Source organism: Anguilla rostrata, unplaced genomic scaffold (genome assembly GCF_018555375.3).
Source record: "Anguilla rostrata isolate EN2019 unplaced genomic scaffold, ASM1855537v3 scaf0842, whole genome shotgun sequence".
Taxonomy (NCBI): domain Eukaryota; kingdom Metazoa; phylum Chordata; class Actinopteri; order Anguilliformes; family Anguillidae; genus Anguilla; species Anguilla rostrata.
Window position 1 is genome coordinate 1 of NW_026986236.1, and position 8,740 is coordinate 8,740.

General features: G+C 41.7%; 2 long non-coding RNA genes across 2 annotated transcripts; both read left to right on the plus strand.

Annotated features, from left to right (window-relative positions):
- The first annotated feature begins 1,346 nt into the window (after positions 1-1,346).
- On the plus strand, positions 1,347-2,970 carry LOC135246740 (uncharacterized). Its single transcript, XR_010327884.1, has 3 exons — positions 1,347-1,888; positions 2,345-2,405; positions 2,865-2,970. It is a non-coding gene; the product is annotated as an uncharacterized LOC135246740 (long non-coding RNA).
- Positions 2,971-4,858: 1,888 nt separating this feature from the next.
- On the plus strand, positions 4,859-6,710 carry LOC135246741 (uncharacterized). Its single transcript, XR_010327885.1, has 2 exons — positions 4,859-4,997; positions 5,853-6,710. It is a non-coding gene; the product is annotated as an uncharacterized LOC135246741 (long non-coding RNA).
- Positions 6,711-8,740: the final 2,030 nt, after the last annotated feature.

Sequence of the window (8,740 nt, forward strand, 5' to 3'; positions counted from 1 at the left end):
TTTAGAAAGACGCTATGTCTACGAACACACCGTTTTAAAAGGGTGACAGTGCTAGGCAGATGAATTTGTGCTAAGTCTGAAAATGCAGGCATCCCATTTCGTGGTGATTTCATTATGGCGTGTGCTATTTACAGCTGCTCTAGACGACCATAAAATAATCCTCCTCTTAAGTTTTTCGGTATCCGAGTCATTTTTACTATTTCCTTTAGCCTACTTAACCAAATAATTACTTGGCAGAAAGCGTAATCAGCTTGCTATATTTGGTAGTCCAGTAGTAGCCTGTGCTAAAACAGTTCGCAACTTCGGCTACCAAGCCATTTGACTAGCTAGCTAACCTTAACCGGCAAACATTCAATCTGTCAAACGTGTTTGGCGGCTTGTCAGTCGTGTACATTCCGTAAATGTCTACCTGGGCCATGCTTCACGCATGTGACAAAGCTACTATAATCCCGATTTTGGGATAAACACTTTTTCAGTTTCACGAAGCGAATTAAGAGTTTCAAGGTTCATTTGCTGAATATACAACACAACACACACAGAATTTAACGAAATTAACCATCTTGGCATTTATAAAGGAACATGTTTTTAGCATTTAAGAGACCGACAAGCTAGGCATTTAAGACAGTGGTTCTCAGAATCGGTTCTGGGGGCTCCTTGCGTATATTGGCTTTTCTCCATTGGTTTTGATGATTTACAAGAAAAAAATAATAGCCTAATAATAATTAGAAATTCAACGTAGGCTACATTATTTTTCTTCATGCACCAGGTGGAAAACTTGCCGTACAAAGTGCGTTGTCATATTTACACGCCTGCAGATCAGTTATTAAAATACTTGGTAGATTTGTTCATCACCGCTGAGTGTTAATTTTTGTTCGGTAGAAAGTGATTTGCGAACGATCGGTCACCTAGCGTCACCCAGCAAGTGAACACCACAAACGGCGATGGAGTAGCTAGTAGTAGCAGGCTCATTATCTGACTGGCGAAAACCTACGACGATAACTTGCTCGGTTAACAGATCTACCAGACAGTTATACGAAAATTTGCCTAGTCAAATCACCAGTAGCCTACACATCTCCGATTGATTGACCATCAGTGTAGTCAATGTTCTTCCCCTGTGGTTCATATTGCTAACGCGTGAGCTAACCACGGACAGCCTACCTAGCTCACTGGCAAGCTGATATGCTAGCTAAGCATATTCGTTTTGCTGAGAAACATAAATTGAAGATAACTGAACATAGCCTAATTGTATTTTTAATGTCATACATAACGTGATTACATGACACAGTACAGTCACGGATGGAAACTAAACTCCGTAAACATCTGATAATATATTTTAAAACATAACGGCAGACAGTCAGCTAGCCTCGTTCAGGTTGAGGGGCTTTTCCGCACCGGACTGTCAATCAAATTGTAAAAATCACAAGACCGCTTAACTCTATGGTTTTGGCTCCAAATCGAGAAAATGGCCGCGCCCGCCATTGAGCTTCAAAACGTGTTTTAGAGACCCACGGAGAGTCAATGGGTGACGTCACAGTAGCTGTGTCCATATTTTTTACAGTCTCTGATCTTAACCCAATCTCTCCTCGTCAACACACTTTCCCCTTACGTCACATCCTTACTAGGGTAGTCTTCCAACTACTCTCGGGAAAGTAATACAGTGCCTCCTAGTGGTCAGAATACACTCAACCTGTAACATCTATTATTGAACACAACAAATTGCATGGTATGAAACGGGAATGAACTATTTTTTCTTGATAAAATCATTGTTTTCATAGAACTTACGACCAGAGATGTTTGCTTAACAACGGTGCGACTAGAACAACAAACCAGAGTGTCTGCATAAGGACGGTCCAATTAGAACTACGAAGCAGAGTTTTGCTTGACAACGGTAAGATAATATGCCCAAACGCCCGCAGAAGAACATTTTTCACGTCCAGCTGATTAAATCTATAAAAATCAATAAATATAAAAGCAAACTCATTGTCATTGTTGGTACACGGCATGAAATTGATGTGAAATTACAGGGAAATTCCTACAGTAATCTGCTGTTTTATTGATATACGGCACATTGCTTAAGACAGAACAGCATTGTGGGCGTTTTGCTCTTAACTGCATAACACCGTTTGAATTTTCAGTAATTAACTGGAAATTGCTATGGATATTGGGAAGCCGTTGGTTAGTAGTGGCGACAGAGAATTTGCTAACAAAGCAATGCCAAGTTCGAGTGTCACACCTAATAGGCTACGCGAATTTAAAAGTAATTATATCACAATTTGTTCGTTTTTGATTTCCAACAGAATACGTTGATCTGTATTTCACATAAATTTTCTTGTTCTTTTCCAAGGCAACCCTGTACTTTGAGTATTTTTTGTTGCAGCTGGCTAGAGTGTCGCCGGATTGTGCAGGTAGGCTACGTGCGTTTCGAATTCATCAAACTAGTTAGTATCATAACGGCCAATCATTCGCCAGCGATAGCTTAGTATGAAAGCATGTTTACATGTCAGTATTGTGGTCACCAATGCTTAACGAAGTATGCGTTTGTTAGGCATATGAAAGTACATGCGAGTCTTCCAACCGCGTTGTTTAAATGCGCCTTTTTTGATTGCTCCCGTTCGTTCAGAAACATGACGCAGTTGGAATGTCATGTATATCGAGAGCATAAAGATAAGAGGAGAGCACAGGTAACTGCAATCGAGTGTGTATCTTGTCATGTAGAATTTGCAATGTTAGATGCAATGATTTATCCAGTTTAAACTCTCATTTGAAATCTCATATCGGAGAGGGCAGGGCCGTTTCTTGTCCATTTCGTCAGTGTGGGAGAACGTTTTCAGTCGTCTCTTCCTTTATTTCTAATTTTTCCACAGTACACAAGTCTTGTACAGTATCCAGTCTTCTGGGCCATGTAACAGTAGGAACAGAGACGAGACTAACGGCAACCAATGAACAAGTTGAGGATGTTTCAGTGTTGGAGGGGATTTGACTGACGACGTAACGTAAGTGATGATAACGAGGGAGACCAAGCAGCGGTGCTGCCAGAGAGAGCAGATGAATCCCTTTTCTTGAACAATTTGGCTTTCTTTTATTTAAAGTTGCAGGCAAAACTTTTACTGCCAGCATCAGTCATACAGTCTATTATTGAGGATTTTCAAGCAGTGCATGATATCAGTCAGTCTCATTTACTTCATAAGTTGGACGAAAAGCTGGTATCATTGGATATCTCTGACCGTGAGAGAGAGAGGTTCTTAAATCCGAGGATTTGTTTCGGGCATGCAACACTGGTACCTTGAAAACTGATCAAGACAAAAAACGGTTTTTAAAAATCAGTTTAGATACATTGAGCCAGTCCCACCTTATCTTGGAAAGAATGATATGGGATCACAGAGTGGCTTTAGTGAAAACTTCAGTAAAGGCACCCATTTCTGCAGATTATGTACTAGAGCCCGACCGATATATCTATAATATATTAATATATATTATATAATAAACAAAAAAAAAACGATGATTATTTATCTGTACTTGTCTGCTTGAACGTTGTAATTGCTATTTACTACAATTATCCAGTAGAGGGAGCTCTAATACAAGTGTGAACTGCAGCAGCTGACGCGCTACTTCTCTAATAAGACGTTTGTTACTCGTGCCTCATCCAATATTCTCCACTGCAAGACTTGTCTGCACAGATTCGGTTGCGGCAATAAAGGTATGTAGATTTAGTGAAAGTTTTTAATTAAATGCGTTTATACGACCACTATGTTTATCAATCCTCATTATCAAACGAGCGAGCTAGCTAACATATTTGGTTCACTTTAGCAAGCTAGCAAGCCTTTATGAACTGGAAGTGAGCACATAAGCAGCGTAGGATCTACATTTCCAGAGGACATCGCTGTATTCTCAAATAAATAACCAGCCAAAATAAAATGGTGATTGAATGTGTCACACATTTGTTTTTTTTTTTTTGTTGTTTTTTATCTGAGATAATGATATTAGCTACTATATGATGTTTTGTAAATAGCCAAGGCGTGATTGCAAGCGAGTGTCATCTTGTCACGCGTCATCGTAGCAAGCTAACCAGACAGTAAAAAAGCAGATAAAACACTTCGAACATGAATCATTTTAAGCCATGTTATCTAGCTTTGTCGTGATAACATGAGAGAAGGATTGCTGTTGGAGAACTGAATCAACCAATAGTTAGCGCGGGTAACCTGCACGAAAGCTCATACATATAAGAAAATACAATAAGAAAATATAATTAATTTAACTTACTGAGAAAATATAATAAGAAATAACGAGGCTGTGTCATAGCTAATGCGTTATTGCGAGCGAGTGTGTCATCTAGTCACGCGTCAGAGCGCATTGTAGTTATTTTCACCGTCTAATTCTTATGGACAGGGAAGCTCGTTTGATAGTCTTAGTAGGAATAAAATAGAAAATATAATTAATGTACTGAGAATAGATACTAAGAAATAATAATAACAAATTAATAATAACAACAATATAATATAATAATCATAAAAATAATGTTTGAAACTGGAAAAGGGATTTTTTACATTATTTTTTAAAGATGTTGGAAAAGAAAGGAGTAAAAGCAAGGTGTGGAGTTATTTTGATTTCACACACTTAAATATAGTGTTAATATGTATATTTAATTTAATATCATCTTTTACTTTTTTTATCTAAAAAGTTTTGTGTGTTTATTTTAATTTTTTTTTGTTGCTTATAAGTTAAATGTTCTTAAATATAGAAACTTTAATAAAATATAAGTTTTTCAAATTGGTTTGAAAATGTTGCACTTTTTGACAAAATATCGGTCAAAACATCGGTAATCGGTGGGCTAGGACTCCCCAAAATCGGATTGGCACCGGACCCAAAAATCTGGCATCGGTCGGGCTCTATTATGTACTGTTGGCCATGCTCAATTTTTGTCATCTCCCTTCACAACAGGTGAAAAGAAAACAATTGCATCATACAAAGACAGCGTGCAGCACAGCATGCAGCATAACGTAAGTACATCAAAACTGTCAATGGGAATTAAATTTGATTTGATTCCAAATTTATCAAATTAACCCACTTCCATGTGTGCCAACTTGGTCTGCCTCCTTGTCTGGGCCATGACTTATTTGAGGGTATCGTCGCATATGACTTCGCTCTATACCTAAGTCATTTTGTCACAAATCAGAAATTCTTCACGTATAGAGAACTGAATGGACAGCTTAATCACTTCAGGTACCTCGGCGATGACGCCAGCAATAAGCCATGCAAAATGAATCCAGGAAGTGAGAAATTGAGTGGACATGCTGTCCAGAATTGGTGTTTCCTTAGACTTCTGCCTCTCTTGATTGGGGACAAAATTTAAAATCCAGTTGAAAATGAAGTTTGGCAATTTGTGTTGCTGCTAAGGCAAAAAGTTGAAATTGTTTGTGCTCCTGCCATTGCAACTAGTCAGATGGCCTACTTGAAAGTCCTTATTGAGGAGTATTTGCCGAGTCGACAGTATTGTTTTCCTAATCACCCACTTAAGCCGAAACATCATGTAACCCGTTAGAAAAATAGCAACGTTTTAAAAGAGTCCTGTAGCTTTAAGAAAAGGGAGGCTCCCTACCTAACTGTTAGGAGGACTTGTTTTGCGTCTCTAATTAGTTTTATTGGCTGTAACAGGCAGTAATGTCTTAAGATCATTCTGGAAAATAGTTAGCCCCGCCCACTCCCAGGGACTTGGTTGAGACTGTTTGTCGCACAGCAAGAGGGGAGAACGGGAGAAAAAAAGACGATTAGAAGTAACAAATCATAATCGTTAATTTAAGCAGTAAACCTAAAGAGTAGCTCCGTAAATGACCCACGGACCAAATATTTTCCAGATCGCACACTTCAATCTCTTTCCTTGGGATCTTGGTAAGTTAAATGTTAAATTTGCTAAAGTATCGTAACTGTAGCAGCAACACGTGTGCTATTGACTCTGTGTTTCCTTGAAAATAGCATTAGCCACACGTGGCGTTTAATATTTTTCAGTTTGCACACTTCAGTTTCTTCCTTTGGGATTTCAGCGAGTTTAAATTTGAAATTTAGCTAAAATATCGCCATTGTAGCAGCAACACGTGTGTTATTAACTCCGTGTTTCCTTGAAAATAGCATTAGCCACACGTGGTATGTATAGCTATTGAGTTTCTCTCATATAAAGTTGAATGTTGCTATTTGAAAGCGTGAATCGCACTGTTATTGTATCATACGTGTATGAATGTGCTATGTAACATGTGTATGAATGTGCCATGTAATAACCTTGTGTTAATTTTAAGTAGGCTATAGCTCATTCAAGGTGGCTATTAGTTGAGCCTATGCACTTAAATGAAGTTAGCTAATGCAGTACTGTTAGAAACCATGCACTAGCGCTTAGCAAGTGCGCTACATTTGGGTATATGATGTAGCCATATCTTCTATTGTGCATGACAGTGCAAGAGGGTTAGTTCACATGCATTTAAATGATTTTACAATCAACTAATGATTTACTTGATTGTTAAAGGTTTATTGCCATGTATTTATATTGAGTTCATGGTTTAAAAAATTATTTGCTATAGTTACATCAGAATCAGAATCGGGTTTATTGCCAAGTAGGTTTACACATACAAGGAATTTGTTTTGGTCAGGTGGTGCGTAACAGTGAACATAAAATAAGATAAATAGAGTAAGATGAACAATAGTGCAGTAAAAAACATAACAGACATAACATAACATAACATAACATAACATAAACATAGTGCAAAACAATAACAATAGTGCAAGGGGATAAAGTGGTTTTAAGTACAGGTGCTGTCTGTTGGTGTCCGTGGGGGTCAGGATAACAGTACAGTGACAGTGGCATCAGTGGGGGTCCCGGGCCTTGTTGATAAGGCCAGCTGCAGTCGGGAAAAAACTGTTCTTATGACGTGAGGTTTTGGTTCTGATGGACCGCAGCCTCCTGCCGGAGGGGAGTGTTTGCAAGAGTTTGTGTCCAGGTGGGAGGGGTCGGCCACAATCTTTCCTGCCCGCCTCAGGGCCCTGGAGGTGTGCAGGTCCTGGAGGGATGGCAGATTGCAGCCAATCACCCTCTCAGTGGCGCGAATGATACGCTGCAGTCTGCCCTTGTCCTTGGCAGTGGCAGCAGCGTACCAGATGGTGATGGAGGAGGTGAGGATGGACTCAATGATGGCAGTGTAGAAGTGCACCATCATTGTCATTGGCAGGTTGAACTTCTTCAGCTGCCGCAGGAAGTACATCCTCTGCTGAGCCTTCTTGGTGAGGGAGGTGATGTTCAGCTCCCACTTGAGGTCCTGGGTGATGATGGTGCCCAGGAAGCAGAAGGACTCCACAGTGTCGACTGGGGAGTCATGCAGGGTGATGGGGGCGGGTGGGGCTGCGTTCCTTCTGAAGTCCACTACCATCTCTACTGTCTTTAGGGCGTTGAGCTCCAGGTTGTTATGGCTGCACCAGGACACCAGATGTTCAATCTCTCTCCTGTAGGCAGACTCATCCCCACCAGAGATGAGTCCAATGAGAGTGGTGTCGTCTGCAAACTTCAGGAGCTTGACTGACTGATGACTGGAGGTGCAGCTATTGGTATACAGGGAGAAGAGTAGAGGAGAAAGGACGCAGCCTTGAGGGGAGCCGGTGCTGATGGTCCGGGAGTCGGAGACGTGTTTCCCCAGCTTCACGTGCTGCTTCCTGTCAGACAGGAAGTCGGTGATCCACCTGCAGGTGCAGTCAGGCACGTGCAGCTGGGAGAGCTTGTCCTGTAGTAGAGCCGGGATGATGGTATTGAAGGCGGAGCTGAAGTCCACAAACAGGATCCTGACATAGGTTCCTGCAGTGTCCAGGTGCTGGAGGATGAAGTGGAGGGCCATGTTTACAGCATCGTCCACAGACCTGTTGGCTCTGTATGCGAACTGCAGGGGTCCAGGAGTGGGTCCGTGATGGTTTTGAGGTGGGACAGTACAAGGCGCTCAAAAGACTTCATTACCACAGAGGTCAGGGCGACGGGTCTGTAGTCATTGAGTCCTGCGGTCCTTGTTTTTTTGTGGACGGGGATAATGGTAGAGGTCTTGAAGCAGGCTGGTACGTGGCATGTCTCCAGTGAGGTGTTAAAAATGTCTGTGAACACCGGAGACAGCTGATAGGCACAGTGCTTCAGGGTGGAGGGAGAGACAGAGTCTGGTCCAGCTGCTTTGCGGGGGTTCTGTCTCTTGAATAGTCTGTTAACGTCCCTCTCCAGGAGGGAGAGAGTCGTCATTGTGATAGGGGAGGGGGAGGGGGCCTCTGAGGTAGGTGATTGTAGAGAGGCCCGGGCTCCTGCTGAGATGGGGAGGAGGAGCTGGTGGTCTGGAGCTGGTGAATGGTTCACGGGGGATGGTGTCAGGACTGTCCCATTGTCTTTCAAATCGGCAGTAAAACTCATTCAGGTCGTTGGCCAGGCGCAAGTCATTAGTGGAGTGGGGGCTTTCGGTTTGTAGTTGGTGATCTGTCTGAGGCCCTTCCAGACAGAGGCCGAGTTGTTTTCTGAGAACTGCTGTTGGAGTTTCTCAGAGTACAGTCGTTTAGCATCTCTCACCGCCTTGCTAAACCTGTATTTAGACTCTTTAAACGGTCCTTGTCCCCACTCCTAAATGCTTCCTCCTTTGCCAGCCTTAGCTGTCACAAGAGTTTAGCTGTAAACCAGGGTTTGTATGATTGTTGTAGATAACCCTGGTGATGGTACAGCTGTCCTCACAGAAGCTGA